Here is a 24,156-nt window from a genome sequence, read left to right on the forward strand (position 1 = left end):
ATACAAATTAAGTACAATCAATAATTAAAATCATAATTCTAAATTAATTTGATTAAGTCACTATTTTAATTTTTATGCATTTTTTGCTTTAATTAAGTTAATATATTAAAATATTGAAATTCAATAATTGATATATTTTGATGTAAAATTATTGTTATGCATTTATTTAAATAAATTATATATTTTATTCTCTATTTAGATTTATTTTTATTGAATTTCAGTATTTCTTACTTTATATTTTGTTAATTTGAATTTTTTTGAATTTTATTAGGTAATTTTGAGTTTTATAGAATTTATATCAATTAATAAATAAATACTGAAACTCTTTCCACAAAGGCCGAGAAAGTAGTACTACACTTGATCTTTGCCAAAACACCAAGAAATGTTAGCCAAAAGGCCGACTCAAAAAAATTTAGTATTACACTTGATCTTAGCCGAAAGGCCGAGAAGGTGTGATTATCATTTCTTTAACTCTATAGTTTTATAGGAGGCTTTCATGTAATCCTTTTTATTTAAAACCAATGTGGGACTTTGTAATTTGAATTAAACATAATAGTTGGAGAATTTTAAAAAATGGTCAAGAACTTTAATAGTAAAAGAATTCTAAAAATTGTTAAGAATTTTAAAACAACTAAAATTTTTCAATAAAAAGATCCAAAATAGCCAAGAATAAAAAAATATATATATGAAAAACTCTAAATATGAATTTGATTATATGAATTAATTTTTTGATACAAATTAAGTGCAATCAATAATTAAAATCATGTCACAATTCTAAATTAATTTGATTAAGACATTATTTTCATTGTTATTTTTTTTATTTTTTGTACGTGCAAGTCATAATTTTAATAATAGGGTATGTGATAGAAACTCTTTCTCAAAATATGATATTCTCAAAATATAAATATGATGACACAAATTATTTTTCGGTAATGATCATACAAATTAAGTTTAATAATAGTGATAGAAACTATTTCTAAAAATAGTGCATGATAGAAACTCTTATATGGTAGAAACTCTTTCTCAAAATAAGATAAACTCAAAATATAAATATAATGAAACAAATTATTTGTTGGTAATGATCATACAAATTAAGTGCAATCAATAATTAAAATCATAATTCCAAATTAATTTGATTAAGTCACTATTTTTATTGTTATACATTTTTTGCTTTAATTAAGTTAATATATTGAAATATTGAAATTCAATAATTGATATATTTTGATGTAAAATTATTGTTATGTATTTATTGAAATAAATTATATATTTCATTCTCTATTTAGATTTACTTTTATTGAATTTATGTATTTCTTACTTTATATTTTGTTAATTTGAATTTTTTTGAATTTTATTAGGTAATTTTGAGTTTTATAGAATTTATATCAATTAATAAATAAATACTGAAACTCTTTGCACAAAGGCCGAGAAAGTAGCACTACACTTGATCTTAGCCAAAAGACCAAGAAAGGTTAGCCAAAAGGCCGACCCAAAAAAAATTAGTACTACACTTGATCTTAGCCAAAAGGCCGAGAAGGTGTGATTATTATTTCTTTAGCTCTATAGTTTTATAGGAGGCTTTCATGTAATCATTTTTATTTAAAACCAATGTAGGACTTTGTAATTTGAATTAAACAAACAAGTTTAATAGTTGGAGAATTTAAAAAATGGTCAAGAACTTTAATAGTAAAAGAATTCTAAAAATTGTTAAGAGTTTTAAAACAACTAAAATTTTTCAATAAAAAGATCCAAAATAGCCAAGAATAAAAAAATATATATATGAAAAACTCTAAATATGAATTTGATTATATGAATTAATTTTTTGATACAAATTAAGTGCAATCAATAATTAAAATCATGTCACAATTCTAAATTAATTTGATTAAGACATTATTTTCATTGTTATTTTTTTATTTTTTGTACGTGCAAGTCATAATTTTAATAATAGGGTATGTGATAGAAACTCTTTCTCAAAATATGATATTCTCAAAATATAAATATGATGACACAAATTATTTTTCGGTAATGATCATACAAATTAAGTTTAATAATAGTGATAGAAACTATTTCTAAAAATAGTGCATGATAGAAACTCTTATATGGTAGAAACTCTTTCTCAAAATAAGATAAACTCAAAATATAAATATAATGAAACAAATTATTTGTTGGTAATGATCATACAAATTAAGTGCAATCAATAATTAAAATCATAATTCCAAATTAATTTGATTAAGTCACTATTTTTATTGTTATACATTTTTTGCTTTAATTAAGTTAATATATTGAAATATTGAAATTCAATAATTGATATATTTTGATGTAGAATTATTGTTATGTATTTATTGAAATAAATTATATATTTCATTCTCTATTTAGATTTACTTTTATTGAATTTATGTATTTCTTACTTTATATTTTGTTAATTTGAATTTTTTTGAATTTTATTAGGTAATTTTGAGTTTTATAGAATTTATATCAATTAATAAATAAATACTGAAACCCTTTGCACAAAGGTCGAGAAAGTAGCACTACACTTGATCTTAGCCAAAAGACCAAGAAAGGTTAGCCAAAAGGCCGACCCAAAAAAAATTAGTACTACACTTGATCTTAGCCAAAAGGCCGAGAAGGTGTGATTATTATTTCTTTAGGTCTATAGTTTTATAGGAGGCTTTCATGTAATCCTTTTTATTTAAAACCAATGTAGGACTTTGTAATTTGAATTAAACATACAAGTTTAATAGTTGGAGAATTTAAAAAATGGTCAAGAACTTTAATAGTAAAAGAATTCTAAAAATTGTTAAGAGTTTTAAAACAACTAAAATTTTTCAATAAAAAGATCCAAAATAGCCAAGAATAAAAAAATATATATATGAAAAACTCTAAATATGAATTTGATTATATGAATTAATTTTTTGATACAAATTAAGTACAATCAATAATTAAAATCATGTCGTAATTCTAAATTAATTTCATTAAGACATTATTTTCACTGTTATTTTTTTATTTTTTGTACGTGCAAGTCATAATTTTAATAATAGGGTATGTGATAGAAACTCTTTCTCGAAATATGATATTCTCAAAATATAAATATGATTATACAAATTATTTTTCGGTAATGATCATACAAATTAAGTTTAATAATAATATGTGATAGAAACTATTTCTAAAAATAGTGCATGATATAAACTCTTATATGGTAGAAACTCTTTCTCAAAATAAGATAAACTCAAAATATAAATATAATGAAACAAATTATTTGTTGGTAATGATCATACAAATTAAGTGCAATCAATAATTAAAATCATAATTCCAAATTAATTTGATTAAGTCACTATTTTTATTGTTATACATTTTTTGCTTTAATTAAGTTAATATATTGAAATATTGAAATTCAATAATTGATATATTTTGATGTAGAATTATTGTTATGTATTTATTGAAATAAATTATATATTTCATTCTCTATTTAGATTTACTTTTATTGAATTTCTGTATTTCTTACTTTATATTTTGTTAATTTGATTTTTTTTGAATTTTATTCGGTAATTTTGAGTTTTATAGAATTTATATCAATTAATAAATAAATACTGAAACTCATTGCACAAAGGCCGAGAAAGTAGTACTACACTTGATCTTTGCCAAAACACCAAGAAAGGTTAGCCAAAAGGCCGACTCAAAAAAATTTAGTATTACACTTGATCTTAGCCGAAAGGCCGAGAAGGTGTGATTATCATTTCTTTAGCTCTATAGTTTTATAGGAGGCTTTCATATAATCCTTTTTTTTATTTAAAACCAATGTGGAACTTTGTAATTTGAATTAAACATAATAGTTGGAGAATTTTAAAAAATGGTCAAGAACTTTAATAGTAAAAGAATTCTAAAAATTGTTAAGAGTTTTAAAACAACTAAAATTTTTCAATAAAAAGATCCAAAACAGCCAAGAATAAAAAAATATATATATGAAAAACTCTAAATATGAATTTGATTATATGAATTAATTTTTTGATACAAATTAAGTGCAATCAATAATTAAAATCATGTCACAATTCTAAATTAATTTGATTAAGACATTATTTTCATTGTTATTTTTTTATTTTTTGTACGTGCAAGTCATAATTTTAATAATAGGGTATGTGATAGAAACTCTTTCTCGAAATATGATATTCTCCAAAATATAAATTTGATGATACAAATTATTTTTCGGTAATGATCATACAAATTAAGTTTAATAATAATATGTGATAGAAACTATTTCTAAAAATAGTACATGATAGAAACTCTTATGTGGTAGAAACTCTTTCTCAAAATAAGATAAACTCAAAATATAAATATAATGAAACAAATTATTTGTTGGTAATGATCATACAAATTAAGTGCAATCAATAATTAAAATCATAATTTTAAATTAATTTGATTAAGTCACTATTTTAATTGTTATACATTTTTTGCTTTAATTAAGTTAATATATCGAAATATTGAAATTCAATAATTGATATATTTTGATGTAGAATTATTGTTATGTATTTATTGAAATAAATTATATATTTCATTCTCTATTTAGATTTACTTTTATTGAATTTATTTCTTACTTTATATTTTGTTAATTTGAATTTTTTTGAATTTAATTAGGTAATTTTGAGTTTTATAGAATTTATATCAATTAATAAATAAATACTGAAACTCTTTGTACAAAGGCCGAGAAAGTAGTATTACACTTGATTTTAGCCAAGAGACCAAGAAAGGTTAGCCAAAAGGCCGACCCAAAAAAATTTAGTACTACACTTGATCTTAGCCAAAAGGTCGAGAATGTGTAATTATTATTTTTTTACCTCTATAGTTTTATAGGAGGCTTTCATGTAATCCTTTTTATTTAAAACCAATGTGGGACTTTGTAATTTGAATTAAACTCTTTTTATATTTTGTTAATTTGAATTAATTTTAATTTTATATTAGGTAATTTTGAGTTTTATAGAATTTATATCAATTAATAAATAAACACTGAAATACTGAAACACTGAAACACTTTGCACATTTAATAATAGTATAGATATACACACACGTATATATTTATAAATGTGATGATATACTGATCAGCGAAAACATTATTGTAATTTTAATTTATTTTAGTTTAAAGTGGATATTACTGAAACAATTTTTAGAATAAGAATTAAATTAAAAAATTCACAAATATTTCTCCTCACGTGCAATGCTCGTTCATTTTTCTAGTATATATATTACAAGTGGAAGGGCAACAAACAAGCCCAAGATCCCTAGGCCCAAGGCAAGATTACAACCACCCACCCAGAGTATTCAAAAACAAATGACCATTACTGGCCATTATCACAAAAATTAGTTGATCAATGACAATAATGTTAGTGAAAAAGAAACTTTTTGTGATATCTAATTGATTGAATATTATATATAAGAATTGGATAATAGCTTACTATTTGAAATGAAATTATTATTATAAAATTAGGTTACACATGCAGAAAATAACCATCGACTACCATACAATAGTGTTCAAAATGGTTATACATCTAATTAGACGTAATTTTTGAAAGGTTTACGAGAAATTTGAAAAAAAAATTTGCAGGGACAGATTCAAATGCACATTAATCAAGACATCGACAACTAATCAACTATCTTGTAGGCATTGGTTGACCATAATGCAAAAGGCTCGAGCACTCCAGCCAAGGTGATCGAGCACCCTGAAGAAAAAGTCCAAAAATATTCTAAGTAATTATGAAAAAAAGGGCTTCAAAAATAAAGTGAATTTTTTTGGCTAAATATAAAATTCCTGATCGAGCCTTTCTCTAAAAGCTCAAACACAATATTTTCTGCTTGAGCCTTTCTTCTTCAGTCAGACTTTTTAATTGCGGGATTAATTCTAATTAAGTCCTAGATAGGCCCAGCTGGCCCAGAAGACCTAAAGCCCATCCAATCATTTATAGAAGTCAGTTGCTTCTATAAAAGGATGCACAAGGCCACATAAAAGCTCTCTCATTTTTCTTTTCTTCTCTCTCTTTTAGTCTTTAGATCTATTGACAGCTTTTAGGGTTTCTAAAGTTTCTCTGAAGCATTGAAGGTGAAGATCCTCAAAAGAAAAGTGCAGTCCATGATGATAAAGTCTACAACAACAAAGATGATATCTTCCATCGTCATGAGTAGCTAAATCCTCTCTTAAGGCATTGACGTAACCCGAATCCAATTACTATGGTTTGATTGTTCTATACTTTGGGGTTTTAATTGTTTATGTATAATTGATTGCATGATTTTGAGCAATTGATTTAGATCTTCTAAGCAATTGGGATTTTAATTAAATAAATTAGTTTTTGATAAATTAATACCTTGTCTTAGATTTAATTCTTCTAAAACCATATTCAACCTATTATTAATGTGTGAGATTGGCGGGTAAGGGCTTCTCGAACAATAAGAATAGAGATCATGTACTGGTGCGTAAACTGTTTTTATAAATGAATGTTTTCGTAATCTATACCTTAGGAAGACGAATTATACTACAAAATTAGTTAGAAGTAGGTAGATAGATAATTCGTGTCAACCGAAGATATGTTAGTATTAACTGAAATTTATGATTAATCTTTCTTTAAATTGAATTAAACGAATGTTATTGAGTTTAATTCTGAGTTATACATAATATTGAAATCCCAAGGTTGGACAATTAACCATAGTATAAGGTTCGTGGTGAAGTCAATCCCAAAGATCTTCTCTCTTTAATCTCAATCCTTTTACTTAGTTTAATTTTTGTTCATGCTATTGAATCACATCACACAACAAACAAATCTTTCTCCTAAATTAAAATAATAATTAATTGGAAACTCGAAAAACCATCATAGTCCCTAAGGTTCAACATCCTCTAAGTAGCCCTGTCCTGCAAAGGATTCATACTATTGTGAGTGGTATAAATTCTACACATCAGAGGGTAGTAGAGAACACAATTGAATAATAGCCTGATCTTTATCCTCTATCTTGACATCAATATTATTCAAGTCCATGATGATATTATTTATCTCATCAAGATTGTCTTTCAGAGACGAACCTTCGTGCATCTAAAGAATGAACAACTGCTTCTTTAGATACAAGCGATTCTTAAGAGATTTCGTCATACACGTGGACTCCAACTTTTGCCATAGCCTATCCGCCGTTCTCTCTAACAATTTCTCGCGGAACCTCGTTACTTAAGTACAACAAAATCATACCGTGTGCTTTCTCCATAACCTCATCTTTGTTTTTGATCATTCTGGAAGTGCATCCTTCCCTTCAGCACCTTGGATAACCCTTTTTGAACCAACAAAGCTTACATTCTAACTTATCATAGGTTGGTTGAAATCGTTTCGACCATTAAACTTCTCGATTTCCAGAAACTTGGATAGCATCCCTGCTTCAAACTGAAAGCTCCGATATAAGTTTGTTATAATAAATGCAACGAACCCAAGTTGAATCAAGAATTACGATCGAAAAGTAACACACCACACAAAGAACACAAAGATTTATATGTGGTTCAACAACACCCTACGTCCACGGTTGGGATTCGGCAAAATTTTTCACTATGTGTAAAATCGGAGATTACAAGTTTTCACTCTATTTCTGTACAAATTTCAGAGTCTCTCCCTTCCACCACTTCAAACCCTAAGTGCTCTTATATATCAGGCTACAAAAGAATAATTAGGATCTACGACCAATGAGCAAAAAAATGAATAAATTTTTTTTCCTCGTGGGCAAGCCCTTGAACCCCCAAAGCTTTGGTGGGCTTGGGCCCGCACAAAGCTTATCCAACGGGTCATTGGGTTATAAGCGGGTCACAACGCGACCCGACACCAAATTCGGGCCATAATATTCTTAATCCTTAGGATCTATGGCCACTTGATTATAGCCGGAATAACTGTCTAAGAAACAGTAATAGCTCTGGCCAGCCAATCGCTCTAGGATCTGATCAACGAATGGCAATGGAAAGTGATCATTCCTAGTAGCGAAGTTGAGTTTCTGGTAATCAATACACACACGCCATCCAGTGGTGGTGCGCTGTGGAACTAATTCTCCCTCGAAATTCTCAACTATAGTAATACCTAACTTTTTTTGTACCACTTGTGTGGGGCTCACCCATTTGCTATCAGAGATGGGGTAAATGATTTTGTGATACCCCTCGGATCCGAGACACGGGTTGATCAGGCCCAGGCCCAAACCCGAGGGAATATCAAACAATTAATATTTTAAAATGAACACGGAATACAAAATAAATTAAGAAATGAAATTAAAGCTGGAAGGAACTAAAAATAGAATCCGCAAAATATTATAATTATTAAAATCCATCAAACCCAAACTCCAAAACTCCATTAGTTTACAACTTGGGAATCCATCTCTAGTGGACTCCAATTAAACATCCAAATGGAAGATAGAACAACTATAATAAACGTCCAGAAATAAAACTATAGAGAGAGCCCTACATCGTCGGAAGAGTGACTAGAGACCTCTGCTCAGCACGAACACGTCTAAGCCTGGAACTGTCATGTACCGGAAAAATAGAAGTGGGTCAGGCCCACGTGCAAGTTCTATACTACTACAATCCAAACAGAGGCCCGATACGCATGTACATCCTAAACAATTCAACAATAGCTAATAATCCGTAAATATATATATGTAGTCACACTAAAGGACTCTCACTGGACTACAGGCCGGTCTCAACCTGAATAGAGGTAACATGCTAAAACGCACACGAAGTGGGCATATGTACCTATACCTAAACAGGGTACACCTCCAACCATCGTAGCCAGCTACACATCCCGATGCATATACGCTCCCTAGCCATCGGTCCTGAGGCTCAAGCTCATACCGAGGCACCATAACAGTACATATATAAAATCCATCCAAAATCCCTGGTATTGCCGCTCAACAAGTAGTTGCCATGACAATACAAATCCACGGGACTTAACTTTTAGTTAATCCCATTCTTATTCCAAGTAGGTGGGTAATGGTATTGATTTAAAAACCAAACCCATCCTTAGTATGCCACCGTCCCATACCGGTGCCTACTTTCCAATCCTCCCGTAGTCAATAATACCAATAAATCAAGTATATATCAACTAAATTCCAACATCCAACATTCAATGTTAGCAGTGATAAAATAAGCATTGATAAACAGGGTCACAACAACAACATATACATGGCCAATTTAAGTTGTTCCCTTTAGTCTGATATAAAGACAGAATTAATTAAAACTTCCATTTAACACCTTACAAATGACATACAGATATGTAGGGTATGTATCACAAAATCCTAACCTCCACAGTTGATACTAACTGTGATAATGTAAGCATCAAAACAATATTCACAGTATGTATGTAGACATGCTCAAATTATAGTGTTCCACAAAACCGATCTAGTGTTAAACTCAAATCCTCCTAGTATTTAAGTTCTAACAGTTGCTACTACAGAAGTTAAGATAGCTATCATCTAGACCCATCCTTCCAATAATTTATACTAGCAGTGGTAAGGAAAAACGTGAACCACAGAACCACAATGCATCCACAAACACGCTTAGTCTGGGTTGAACAAGCATACAACACTACTGTAACTACCAGTTTCATAGCAAAACAGATATCATTTTAGTTTGGTTTAATCTTCATTAATCCTGAAATAATTTAAGAGTGCAAAGAGTATGAAGCCTAAGGGAAAGAGTAAGGATAGAATCTTGCCTCAGAAACTTTTGTTCAAAGTTTCAACGTCGTCTTCTTAAAAAATCCAGGCGAGTTCGAAAACCCGGTTACTGTTCACAGGTACGAAACACTATTCCTGAACTCAAAATCTGATCTCTACCGTTCAGATTGTGCGACACTGAGTCATGAACCTATCCTCCAAATTTCAGCTCGATCGGCCCACGGACAAAGCAGGATCGGATATTTGATGAAATCTGGGCAGAATGGAAAAAAACATGTGCAACCCGGTTACTGTTCACGAGTACAAATCACTATTTTGGAGGTCAAACTCTGATCTCCACCGTTCAGATTGTGCGTCACTGAGTCATGAACCTCTCCTCCAAATTTCAGCTCGATCGGACGACGGACGAAGCGGGATCGGATGTTTGATCAAACCTTGGCAGAATGTGAAAAACTGCGTTTTTCCTTCTCCACTTCCACAAAACGTGTGTTTTGTTAAAAAAAAAAAAACCCTACACAGACGTCTACCTTATACTTATAGAGTTTTCCTAAACCCTAGGTTCATTTAAGTCCAACTCACAATCCTAACCTGCCCATCCAATTAACGTAGAAACTTACGACGGCTATAATATAAAACCCTAATTTATACTGTAATTAAAACCCTAGTTAGATGTATTTACCTAATTACCCTATTCACCATTAAATACTTAACAAATAATCTAATTGAACAAAATAATAATTAGTAAACCCAATTAAACCAAATAAGACACACATAAAATAAGACACACATAGAATAATTAAACCAATTACACTTAAACCATTAATGCCAATTAAATAATTAAAAAACTAACAAGTAATTCCAATCAAATAACTAAACCAATTACACTTAAACCATTAATGCCAATTAAATAATTAAAACACTAACAAGTAATTCCAATCAAATAACTAAAAATAAATATCATTTAAATAAATTAAATCACCACAAAAGAAAACAATTAAGCACCTAATAAAAAAAATAATGACACATAAGCAAATAAAATGCACTTAAATAATAAATTAAATATCATTAAATACCAGGAATATCCTTTTTAAAATTAGGGTATTACATTCTTCCCCCCTAACAAACGGAATTCCGTTCTCGGAATTCACTCTTACCTTCTTCCAATATTTCAGGAAACCGTGAGCGAATGACATCCTCTCGTTCCCAAGTGGACTCAGACTCATTGTGATGACTCCACTAAACACGAACCAAAGGAATAACCTTATTACGAAGAATCTGATCTCGTCGGTCGACAATACGACACGGTGGCTCTAAATAAGTTGCATCCGGCTGCAACGCAATCTCCCCAACATCGATATGCTGATACCGATCCTCATCTCGAAGAAATTTCCGCAACATGAAAACATGAAACACGTTGTGGACGTGATCCAAAGTATCCGGAAGTGCCAACCGATAAGCAACAGCTCCAATGCGATCCGTAATCATGAATGGACCAACAAATCGCGGTGACAACTTCCCTTTCTTCCCAAAGCGCATAACACCCTTCATAGGAGACACTTTGAGTAGAACCTGATCCCCAACCTGAAACTCCAAAGCCTGAGTACGACGATCAGCATAGCTCTTCTGCCTACTTTGGGCAGTACGCATGCGATCTCGAATAAGAGCAATCTTTTCAGAGGTATCCTTGATGAACTCAGGACCTAAGAATCGATTCTCTCCAACCTCCATCCAACAAACAGGTGACCGACACAGTCGACCGTATACAATGCCTCATATGGTGCCATACCAATAGTCTTCTGGAAACTATTGTTATAAGCAAACTCCACAAGTGGCAAATATTCCTCCCAGTGGCCCTTGAAATCCAGAACACACGACCGAAGCATATCTTCCATAATCTGATTCACCCTCTCAGTCTGTCCGTCAGTCTGAGGATGATAAGCAGTACTAAGGTGTAACTCCGTACCTAAAGCCTGCTGAAAACTCTTCCAAAATCCAGATACAAAGCTCGAATCCCTGTCCGATATAATAGACAATGGAATGCCATGTAGTTTCACAATCTCTGAAATGTAAAGCCTCGCCAACTGCTCTAAAGTGTAGTCAGTGCAAATAGGCAAGAAATGAGTTGACTTGGTCAACCTATCCACAATGACCCATATGGAATTATGCCCCTTGAAAGAATTTGGCAACCCTTCCACAAAATCCATAGATATGCTCTCCCATTTCCACTCCGAAATTGGTAGTGGCTGTAGAGCTCCTGGCGGCCTCTAATGATCAATCTTAACCATCTGACAAGTACTACATTAATAAACAAGAAGAGCAATGTCCCTCTTCATACCTGCCCACCAAAACTGCCGCTTCATATCTTGATACATCTTATCGCCTCCTGGATGAACAGAGAACTCAGAGTGATGAGTCTCAGCCATCACATCCTTCCTCAAATTATCAGCAGAAGGTACCACTAACCGTCCCTTGTACCTTAAACCTCCATCAGCGCCAACATAGTAGAATGGAACCTCTCCGGAAGCTATCTCTGCGACCTTGTCGACACATTGCTGATCGGTGAGTTGTGCTTGTAAAACCTTGCGAATGATGGAAGGTGTAACCACCATACAAGCCATAAAAGTATCCGATAACTTATCCACACTCTTTAAAGCATTCCACTCAGTAGTGAATAGAGCAGAAAGACTACCAACAGGTCAGCGACTGAGTGCATCCGCCACTACATTCGCTTTCCCTGGATGGTACTGTATAGAAAAATGATAGTCTTTTACAAACTCCAACCACCTGCGCTGTCTCATATTTAGCTCCCGCTGAGTGAACAAGTACTGCAGACTCTTGTGATCACTGAATAATCTGAAGGACTCACCCAACAGATAATGCCTCCAAATACGCAAGGCAAAGACCACTGCTGCCAACTCCAAATCATGTGTTGGATAATTAAGCTCATGAGGCTTAAGTTTCCGAGATCCATAAGAAATCGGTCGCTCCTCCTGCATCAATACACATCCAAGACCCTGCAACGAAGCATCCGTGTAAACAAGATACTCTATCCCGCTCTGCGGAGTAGCCAGAACCGGTGCAGAAGTCAGCTTCCTTTTTAGCTTATCAAAAGCTTGCTGACAGTGTTCATCCCATACGAACTGTACACCCTTCTTGGTCAGATGAGTGAGTGGTCCTGCTATCTTGGAGAACCCCTGGATGAATCTCCTATAATATCCTGCCAGACCGAGAAAACTCTGAATCTCAGTAGGTGATGTAGGCTGTCCCCACTCAACCACCGCTGAAACCTTGGCCGGATCCACTGCTATCCCCTTTTCTGACACCACGTGACCCAGAAATTTCACCTCCCGCTGCCAAAATTCACACTTCTCGAACTTGGCATATAACTGGTGCTCACGAAGCGTCTGCAAGATTATGCGAAGATGTCTAGCATGATCGTCCTCCGACCGAGAATAGATCAAGATGTCATCAATAAAGATAATAACAAACTGATCCAAATAAGCCCGGAAGATTCTATTCATTAAGTCCATGAATACTGCAGGTGCAATAGTCATCCCAAACGGCATAACTCGAAACTCATAAGAACCATATCGCATGAGAAATGCTGTCTTAGGAACATCCTGCTCCCTGACCCTCAGCTGATGATACCCAGAACGCAGATCAATCTTGGAGAAATATGTGGCTCCCCTTAACTGATCAAACAAGTCATCAATCCTGGGCAAAGGATACTTGTTACGAATCGTAACCTTGTTCAACTCCCTGTAATCTATACACAGACGAAGCGAACTATCCTTCTTCTTTACAAACAGAACCGGTCCTCCCCAAGGTGATGTACTCCTACGAATAAAACCCTGGCTAAGTAACTGCTGAATCTGATCCCTCAGCTCTCTCATCTCTATCGGTGCCATCCTATAGGGTGCCCTAGCAATAGGCGCAGTGCCTGGAGCTAAGTCTATCACAAAATTGATCTCGCGACTAGGTGGTAACCCTGGAATCTCCTGAAATATATCCGGGAAATCCTGTACAATCGGTATGTTATCCAATGACACAACAATCCCCTCCTCATTTTCTTCCTCTACATGGAACAAATAGGTGATACCGCCCCCTTTAGAACGTGGCATAGCTACTACATACATATCCTGACCAGGTATGGTAAAAATAATAGATCTATCAAAACAAACAATTTGGGCATGGTAGTGAGACAACCAATCCATCCCAAGTATCACATCATAAGTGTGCATGTCTAAGACCAATAGATTGGCTATAAATCTGAGTCTGCCAATATCTAGTGTCATAGGCCCATCACTCTCATATATAATAGCTGTATCACCCAATGGTGTAGAAATACCCTGAGGTCTAGTGCATACCCTCGTCCTCATCCCAGACAAAGCAACAAAAGTCCTAGCTACAAATGAGTGTGTAGCACCCGTATCAAATAAAACACGTCCATGCAAACCATGAATAAGAAACTTACCCTCAATAGTCTGAGGTGCCTGAACATCCTGTGGCATGGGGTTATACACCCTGCCATAGTGCAACTGCTGTGGTGTCTGTCCCTGAGTCTGCGGCGGTGCCGGTAAAGCTAGATGTGTCTGTCCCTGAATCCGTGAAACCTGTGGAATTGGTAGAGGCACTGGCGCCCTCTGTCCCTGCTGCACATACTGTCTCTGTCCCTGTCCTTGTCCTGCTTTAGGACACTGCCTGGTGGTATGACCATACTCTCCACAAGTGTAACAACTACCCTGGAAAGTACCAAATGGCCTCCTCTGTCGGTTAGCCTGTGGCTGACCCTGTCCTGCCTGTGGTCCTCCATTCTGTTGCCTCTAAATAGGTGTCCCATTCCGGTGAGCATCTGAACCACCTTTATGCTTCTTCCAAGGCTGTTTTCCTTAGAACTTGCCTTTGTCATTCTGCCGGTGACCATTGCCATTCCCCTTTTCAGCTGACTGATTAGTAGAGTCTTTATCTCCCCGCTTCTCACCACGAGCCTGTCTGATGTCCACAGTCAACTGATACTGTTGTAGAGTGGCGTCTACCACCTGAGCATAGGTAGTATAGGCTGGACTACCTGTAATAGCTCTCTTGATAGACCACATCAGTCCCTTGACAAAACTGTTGCGCTTCTTCTCCTCTGTATCCACCTCATCCGGTGCAAAGAGAGACAAGCGTGTGAACTGCTGCTCATACTCCGCCACTGTCATGTTTCCCTGCTGCAGACTTAGAAACTCGGTCTTCATAGCTGCCCTGACTGCATAGGGAAAATATTTCTCATCAAAGCGAGCACTGAACTCATCATAAGACAATGTCATCCTCTCCTCTGGGTTGGTAACTGACTCCCACCACTGTAGTGCATCCCCAACTAGCTTGAAAGTAGCAAGCATCTGCTTCTGAACCTCCGTGCACTGAACCAAACGAAGATGACGCTCAATGTCCTGTTTCCACTGGTGAGCTGCTCTCGCATCGGTTGAGCCTGAGAACACAGGTGGACTCCCCTTTGTGAAAGAGCTCCTAGCTTTTCCCCAAGAATCCGTCTGAACCACTGGTGCTGGTACAGGTGCCGGCTGTACCTGAGGCTGATTCCGAAGTGCAGCTGTTACCCCAGCCTCTATAGCCCGAGCAACGAGGTCATTGAGGTGAGGAGGAATCTCTGGATCTCTGACCTGGTCCAGAGTCTGTTGAACATTCTCCTGTTCCTCCTGAAACTGATCCATGTCATCTTGAAACCTAAGCCTTTGCTACTCTTCCTCCATTTGCTGACGCCGTAGGAGATATTGTTGCCAACGTGCCGTTCTCTTTTCCTTCCTAGTTCCTTGCATGTTCTGTCCATTTCTAGCGTTAACCATCTGTTAACACGAAAAGACAGACGTTAGTACCCTTTCTATACGAACCATAAGGAATACAATGAATCCTAACTTAAGCTCTATTTAAGAGAAAACGCTACGCGGAAGACTTTATACGAAAACATCCTAGAGACACTTGAACCTGGAGTGCTCTGATACCAACTGTGTTACCCCTCGGATTCGAGACACGGGTTGATCAGGCCCAAGCCCAAACCCGAAGGAATATCAAACAATTAATATTTTATAATGAACACGGAATACAAAATAAATTAAGAAATGAAATTAAAGCTGGAAGGAACTAAAAATAGAATCCGCAAAATATTATAATTATTAAAATCCATCAAACCCAAACTCCAAAACTCCATCAGTTTACAACTTGGGAATCCATCTCTAGTGGACCCCTATTAAACATCCAAACGGAAGATAGAACAACTATAATAAACGTCCAGAAATAAAACTATAGAGAGAGCCCTACATCGTCGGAAGAGTGAATAGAGACCTCTGCTCAGCACGAACACGTCTAAGCTTGGAACTGTCATGTACCTGAAAAATAGAAGTGGGTCAGGCCCACGCACAAGTTCTATACTACTACAATCCAAACAGAGGCCCGATACGCATGTACATCCTAAACAATTCAACAATAGCTAATAATCTGTAAATATATATATGTAGTCACACTAAAGGACTCTCACTGGAACACAGGCCGGTCTCAACTTGAATAGAGGTAACATGCTAAAACGCACACGAAATGGGCATATGTACCTATACCTAAACAGGGTACACCTCCAACCATCCTAGCCAGCTACACATCCCGATGCATATACACTCCCTAGCCATTGGTCCTGAGGCTCAAGCTCATACCGAGGCACCATAACAGTACATATATAAAATCCATCCAAAATCCCTGGTATTGCCACTCAACAAGTAGTTGCCATGACAATACAAATCCACGAGACTTAACTTTTAGTTAATCCCATTCTTATTCCAAGTAGGTGGGTAATGGTATTGATTTAAAAACCAAACCCATCCTTAGTATGCCACCGTCTCATACCGCTGCCTACTTTCCAATCCTCCCGTAGTCAATAATACTAATAAATCAAGTATATATCAACTAAATTTCAACATCCAACATTCAATGTTAGCAGTGATAAAATAAGCATTGATAAACAGGGTCACAACAACAACATATACATGCCCAATTTAAGTTGTTCCCTTTAGTCTGATATAAAGACAGAATTAATTAAAACTTCCATTTAACACCTTACAAATGACATACAGATATGTAGGGTATGTATCACAAAATCCTAACCTCCACAGTTGATACTAACTGTGATAATGTAAGCATCAAAACAATATTCACAGTATGTATGTAGACATGCTCAAATTATAGTGTTCCACAAAACCGATCTAGTGTTAAACTCAAATCCTCCTAGTATTTAAGTTCCAACAGTTGCTACTACAGAAGTTAAGATAGCTATCATCTAGACCCATCCTTCCAATAATTTATACTAGCAGTGGTAAGGAAAAACGTGAACCACAGAACCACAATGCATCCACAAACACGCTTAGTCTGGGTTGAACAAGCATACAACACTACTGTAACTACCAGTTTCATAGCAAAACAGATATCATTTTAGTTTGGTTTAATCTTTATTAATCCTGAAATCATTTAAGAGTGCAAAGAGTATGAAGCCTAACGGAAAGAGTAAGGATAGAATCTTGCCTCATAAACTTTTGTTCAAAGTTTCAACGTCGTCTTCTTAAAAAATCCTGGCGAGTTCCAAAACCCGGTTACTGTTCACAGGTACGAAACACTATTCCTGAACTCAAAATCTGATCTCTACCGTTCAGATTGTGCGACACTGAGTCATGAACCTATCCTCCAAATTTCAACTCGATCGGACCACGGACGAAGCGGGATCGGATGTTTGATGAAATCTGGGAAGAATGGAAAAAAACCTGTGCGACCCGGTTACTGTTCACGAGTACGAATCACTGTTCCAGAGGTCAAACTCTGATCTCCACTGTTCAGATTGTGCATCACTGAGTCGTGAACCTCTCCTCCAAATTTTAGCTCGATCGGACCACGGACGAAGCGGGATCGGATGTTTGATCAAACCTTGGCAGAATGTGAAAAACTGCGTTTTTCCTTCTCCACTTCCACAAAACGTGTGTTTTGTTAAAAAAAAAAAACCCTACACAGACGTCTACCTTATACTTATAGAGTTTTCCTAAACCCTAGGTTCATTTAAGTCCAACTCACAATCCTAACCGGCCCATCCAATTAACGTAGAAACCTACGACGGCTATAATATAAAACCCTAATTTATACTGTAATTAAAACCCTAGTTAGATGTATTTACCTAATTACCCTATTCACCATTAAATACTTAACAAATAATCTAATTGAACAAAATAATAATTAGTAAACCAAATTAAACCAAATAAGACACACATAAAATAAGACACACATAGAATAATTAAACCAATTACACTTAAATCATTAATGCCAATTAAATAATTAAAAAATTAACAAGTAATTCCAATCAAATAACTAAACCAATTACACTTAAACCATTAATGCCAATTAAATAATTAAAACACTAACAAGTAATTCCAATCAAATAACTAAAAATAAATATCATTTAAATAAATTAAATCACCACAAAAGAAAACAATTAAGCACCTAATAAAAAAAATAATGACACATAAGCAAATAAAATGCACTTAAATAATAAATTAAATATCATTAAATACCAAGAATATCCTTTTTAAAATTAGGGGTATTACAGATTTCCACATCTAGCAATTTCACCACCTCCTTCATAACCACCTCCTTCATATTGGGATTCAATCTTCTTTAGAGCTTCCAAGATGGTCGGGAATTCTCTTCCAAGTGAATCTGATGCATGCAAATTGTGGGATTGATTCCTTTCAAATCAGCCACACTCCACCAAATAGCCTCTTTATTTTGCTCAAGAACTTTTAAGAGACTGCTTTCTTAGGAGCTTGTAAGATTGGAAGCAATAATCACCGGTAAGGTGTCATTTGAACCCAAGAAAGCATACTTGAGCTTGTCCAAAAGTGGTTTAAGCTCAAGTTTAGTTGGAGACTCGAGAGTAATAGAGAGTGGTGGAAGAGGCTCAGCTCTAGATTTCCATGGAGGAAAATCTATGATAAAAGTGGTATCGAGCAATGCATTCCCTTCAGCTATTAACGATTTGATGTCGAAGTCTACAAAATTGAAGTGAGTAAAACAAGCTTCTAAAGGATCCTTGAATAAAATAGTTGGGAGTGATTTCTCAACCAACTCATCAATCACATTAAGGAATAAGCATTCACTATCATCGTGGGGATAATGAATGGCACTGAAGATGTTAAGCTTGACTTTCATATTCCCAAAAGATAAATCCATGGCGTTCATCACACAGTTAGTGCAAGCATTCGTTATGGCAAGGAAAAGACGACCAAGAATGACTGGAATACATCTCTTAGGATCGTGGACTGGTTCTGTATCAAGAACAAGGAAATCGACCAAAAAATAGAACTTGTCCACTTTTATGAGTACATCTTCAATGATACCACATGGTTGCCTGACAGAACGTTCAGCAAGCTATAGAACAACCGACATAGATTTTAAATCTCTCAAACCTAAGTTCTCATACACTGAGTAAGGAATGAGATTCACACTTGCTCCAAGATCAAGAAGCGTTCGCTCAATCACATTGTTTCCTATGATGTAAGAAATGGTAGGAGTATAAGGATCTTTGAACTTAGGAGGAGTGCTGTGTTGAATAATAGGACTGACTTGCTCGGTGAAACAAATTTTCTTAGGAACTTGGCATTTTGATTTTTTCTTTTGAGTGCATAAGTCCTTTAAAAATTTGGAGTAGGTAGGGATTTGATTAATAGCATCAAGGAAAGGTATATTGATTTTGACCTGTTTGAAGACCTCCATCATGTCTTGAATTTTCTCCCCTTATTTGCCAAAGTAGGAGGGTTCTTTGAGTCGTTGAGGAAAAGGCGCCATTGGCTCATAAGCTGTCTCAAGGTTAGGAGCAGATGAAGAAGTGACTCCACCTTCAACTCCTTTATAGCTCGATGGAACATAATTTGAGGGAACATCCTTGGGATATGGAATTAGAAGAATGTGATTAATAGGAATCCCGCGCCTCTCTTTTTCTTCCCATTATTCCTCAACTTAGTTATCGACCACCTTACCACTCCTCAATGTAGTGATGACCTGAACTTACTCATTATGACCACTTGAAGGATTAATGTCATCAATCATGTAAGTCTTCTCTTTCGGGTTGGCTACTGGCTGATTAAGCAGCTTTCCATCCTCTTTATGAGATAGAGTTTTCATTATTTGCCCAACTTATGCCTATAGCTTAGCTATGGCTTGAGAATGAGAATGAAAAAGTTGGGTCTTCACTTTAAGATTAATAAGAGCAGTTAAGACTTGATCCTCAAAAGCAGAATTTCTAGGAGGAGGAGGAGGAGGAGGAAGAGGAACTTAAGTGGATTGATTCCTAAACTAAGGTGGACAATAAATGGAAGATTAATTGAAAGAAGTATTTTGGGGTGGAGGATTGGATGAATTTTGGTACTGTCCCTGAGATTAGGGAACAATATTGCTTTGGCTTTAATTCCGCCATAATAGATTTGGATGATCTCTCCAACTAGAATTACAGGTACTAGAATATGGATTCTACCTTGGTCTGGAAAATGCAGCATTTGCTTGCTCTTGAGGAATCTCAGAAGATTACCTCATCAGAGGACAACTATCAGCAAGATGAAATGGATTAGCACAGATCGAGCACACCTCTTTGGGCAAAGAGGCATGCTGAGAAGCAACAGGAACATAGCCAGATGATAAGACTTGGTTGAACCTTCAGTTCAATGCTTCTATTTGAGTGGCAAGCTCTCTAGATTTCTCGACTTCGTATAGATTTTCAACCTTATGGACACCAGGAGTAAACCTAGACCTAGAGGAAGAAGTATGTTGTACATAATTTTCACTTAGGGGCTCAAACAGTTCACAAACGTCATCTGCACTCTTATGAAGGAAAGCTCCATTACGAAATTCCATTTAGTAATATCATGGTGTGGACACTTTCCTTAAAGATTATTGTATCTCTCCCAAGAATCATAAAGTTGTTCACTCAGGATTTGGGTAAACTGCATGATCTCTCTTCTCATTTGCGTGGTTTTACCCACAGTATAGTACTTTTTTAGGAACTCCTATTGCAACTTATCCCATGTGCCTATGAAATTATTTGGTAGGGAGTGCAACCAAGTTCCTATTTTTTCCTTGAGATAAAATTGGAAGAGTCTCATCCTAAAAGCATCATCAGAGAGAGTGGACAGCTTAGTAGTTGAACACAATTCCAGAAACTCATTAAGTGCTTATAGGGATCTTCAATTGTGGTGTGTGTTGCCTCATACCATGTTGCAAGAAAGTGTGTAGTGTGATAAGCTATGGCCAAGTTTAAATTTGTAAAATGCTACTACCACTTCTAACTAAAATATAGCAAGAGTGAGTAGGGATCGTCCCACGGGAAAAAGAGTCGCGCTTTGGAATCAATTATAGAGTAGTTGGTTGAATGATCAAAAAAGAGATTGGATTAGATTACACTAAAGTTCAATTAAAGTATGCAATTAACAATCTAGAAATTAGAGGGAAAATAAATGAGAGAGGGGACTTGGGGTCTAGAGTTCACCACTAAGCTTCACTTCACCAAACACTTGTAATTGTACATTAATGGGAAAAATTAAGTTGTAACTTGTGTGTGTGTGACATTAATTGAAACTAAGCATAGATTGTCTAGCCAATTTTGATGAATAGCACAACCTATCAAATGAGACCAATATCTATTCAATTTAAACCACAATTAATGCACACATAAATATCTAGAGACATATACTCTTTGCATTCACAAGTACGAAACATCAAGAAACAAGAATGGATTGTTCACCTATCTAAGAAATTCAAGCAATTACACTATAACTAGGCTAGAGACATGAAATTAAGCTAATTAAACTAAGGGTATGGCACAATCCATCAAGAAACAAGTGTGAACCATCAAATAAATCACAAGAGTGCTCAATTAAGCACCATGCCTTGACCATCACTAGATTAACATCATCAACACACATAGACATGCATCAATTCCATTAAATCTAGAGAAAAACACATGAACATTCATTCTAGCATACATAGACATATGGATAGAATTAAATGGTCAATTGAAAGAATTAATCCATACACATCAAGTAGAAACCACAAGATATATATTTATTCAAGATCAAAACATTTATTACAACTAAAATTCCCAAAAATACACAAAAGCTAGGTTTGAGAAGCAAGCCTAGGGGCTATCTCTAGCCCCAAGTGAAGGATTTAACCACTCATTGTAATGGTCATGGAACCCTCAAGGGCTAACCTAGAGGTTGACATCATCATCTTCATCCTTACTTTCTTCCCAAAAACCCTAGTTCTAGAGAGGAAAAAAATAAAATATCTATTCTCTATATTTTTCTATCTATCTACAAAATACATAATATGGTTCAATAAATCAATTATACACTACTTTGAGTAAGGACCAAGTCAGAATTGTAGCCTCTGATTGGAGGACATTCGCAACTATGCATGTTAGGTAGAAATCGGCGTGTTCCGGAATTAGACAGCACACTGCCAGCAGGCATTTCGATCGATCAAACAAATACTTAGCTTCGATCGATTAAAGCTGATGTGGCTCAAAAATATCTTCCAGGCCTTATCCGATTGGCTAAGCTGGCACCGCCTTGTTTCGATCTATTGAAGACTTTTTCAATCGATCGGGACTTCCCCTTCGATCGATCAAAGTTCTCCTGTTGCATTTTTCTTGGCTTCTTTCCAACTTTGCTCCTTAGCTCCAAAAGTGGTCTAAATGGCTCTTGTTAGCCTGTTTGAACATTATTCACTTGAAATAAGCAATAACACAAATAAGTACTTAAGACATAAAAGTAAGATAGATGAAGGGACTAAAATACCCTAACTTAGGTGCTAAAATGCATCACATTTGAGTACTCATCACACCACCAAATTTAGATATTGCTAGTCCCTAGCAATGAACTATAAGGAAAAGAAAGAAATAAGTAACTAAGCAACTATGAACTAGAAAGCAATAAAATGATAGCGCCACTTTCGTAGGGAAAACGATTGCATTTAGCGTATGCAACAAGCCTTTTAAACCCCTAGGTTACTCCTAGTGAATGAGTGAAGTCTCATGAGAGTTTCCAGAAATGATACCCATAAACATTAAGCTCTTTGTCACAAGAGAGGCACCAATATACAAAACAAGCATTGGGAGAAAACTATCTCAAATATGCAATTTTTCAACCCTTTCTAAGCAATCTCCCAAAATTTCAATATCAAATAAGCAAATATGGTCCTCCACACATCAATAAAATGATCATCCAAATCAAAACAACACTAGAATTCTTTTTGAATGAACCGGCATCAAATATGTTGCTATCTAAGCCAACTAAAGAAATGATCACATCATTGCCTTCAAATTAGCACACAAATCTAGTCCCGATCATCAAAATAAAGAGTGAACCTTTTATTAAAGCTTTATTCATCTAGGTACGCTTGTTCTTTTTTTTATTATTTTTTATTTTTTTTATTTTAACTATCGTAGAGGATCAAAGATGGAAGCATGGTGCAATGTAGTGATTTATTATGCTTTCTAGCGATCCATGAGGTCGAACGTTAGGTCAATGACTCCTAAACCTGACAGCTTTAGGTGTTTAAACACCCTTAAGAACTTACAAGCTCAAATCAACTAGGCTTCAAATTAAAACTACCTTCATCTAATCATTTCCCACTTCTCACCTTTTGGGAGAAGTCCTCACTTTTTATTTGCTTTTTGTAGCTTTTTTTTTTTTTTTTTTTTTTCCAAGTTATTAACCTAGAGTTTAGGCCCTCCACCTTTTGGCGCGAGAAATTCAATGCTTGATAAGGCTAGAATCCCGGCTACTTAATGAAAAGGGCTTGTTATTCACCTTGTCAAGAATGAAAGCTTTCAATGCACTATTAGCCCAATTGGGATATAACCACTTCAATAATCAACAAAGCATGTACCCCACAAATGAATGCTAGTGTGTGCATGTGTTAGTGTAGAATCTTAGAGTGAAGTTCAAAATAATCACAAAATCAAGATGATAAGGACCACAAATGCAAGCAAGATATTAATCTTTCGAAAAATTTACTCTTAAATGGCATCCATAAAGCATAGAAGGAATATTGGACTCTCAAGTCAAACAATTTTTAAATTCTAAGTATCATAGTCCTCAAAAGATCAAAATCATAGCCCAGGACTCTCAAATCATATCATATGCATAGAAAGTAAGTGCAACATGTAAGATATGCTAATACACCCCCAAACTTAATTTATGCATTGTCCGTAATGTACAAAGAAGCAACAAATAATGGAAATAGTATACCAAATGGGTAAAGTGAAAGGGACCCGACAACGAAAGCTTAGCTTTGGAAGGTGCACCCCCAAACTTATATTCCGAAAACCTGCCTAAAAGTGATCACATGAACAACTATCAAAGCATATGCATCAATAATATAAATGAGAAGTGGAACTGAAAACTG

General features: G+C 35.1%; 1 pseudogene; it reads right to left on the reverse strand.

The window, feature by feature from the left end:
* Nucleotides 1-1,381: 1,381 nt before the first annotated feature.
* LOC132315134 (U2 spliceosomal RNA) lies at nt 1,382-1,538 on the reverse strand (annotated as a pseudogene).
* Between the last annotated feature and the right edge of the window lie 22,618 nt (nt 1,539-24,156).

This window comes from Cornus florida, unplaced genomic scaffold (assembly GCF_030987335.1).
Source record: "Cornus florida cultivar Cherokee Brave unplaced genomic scaffold, ASM3098733v1 CherokeeBrave_3.0.0_Hap2_Chr06, whole genome shotgun sequence".
In the NCBI taxonomy this organism is placed as follows: domain Eukaryota; kingdom Viridiplantae; phylum Streptophyta; class Magnoliopsida; order Cornales; family Cornaceae; genus Cornus; species Cornus florida.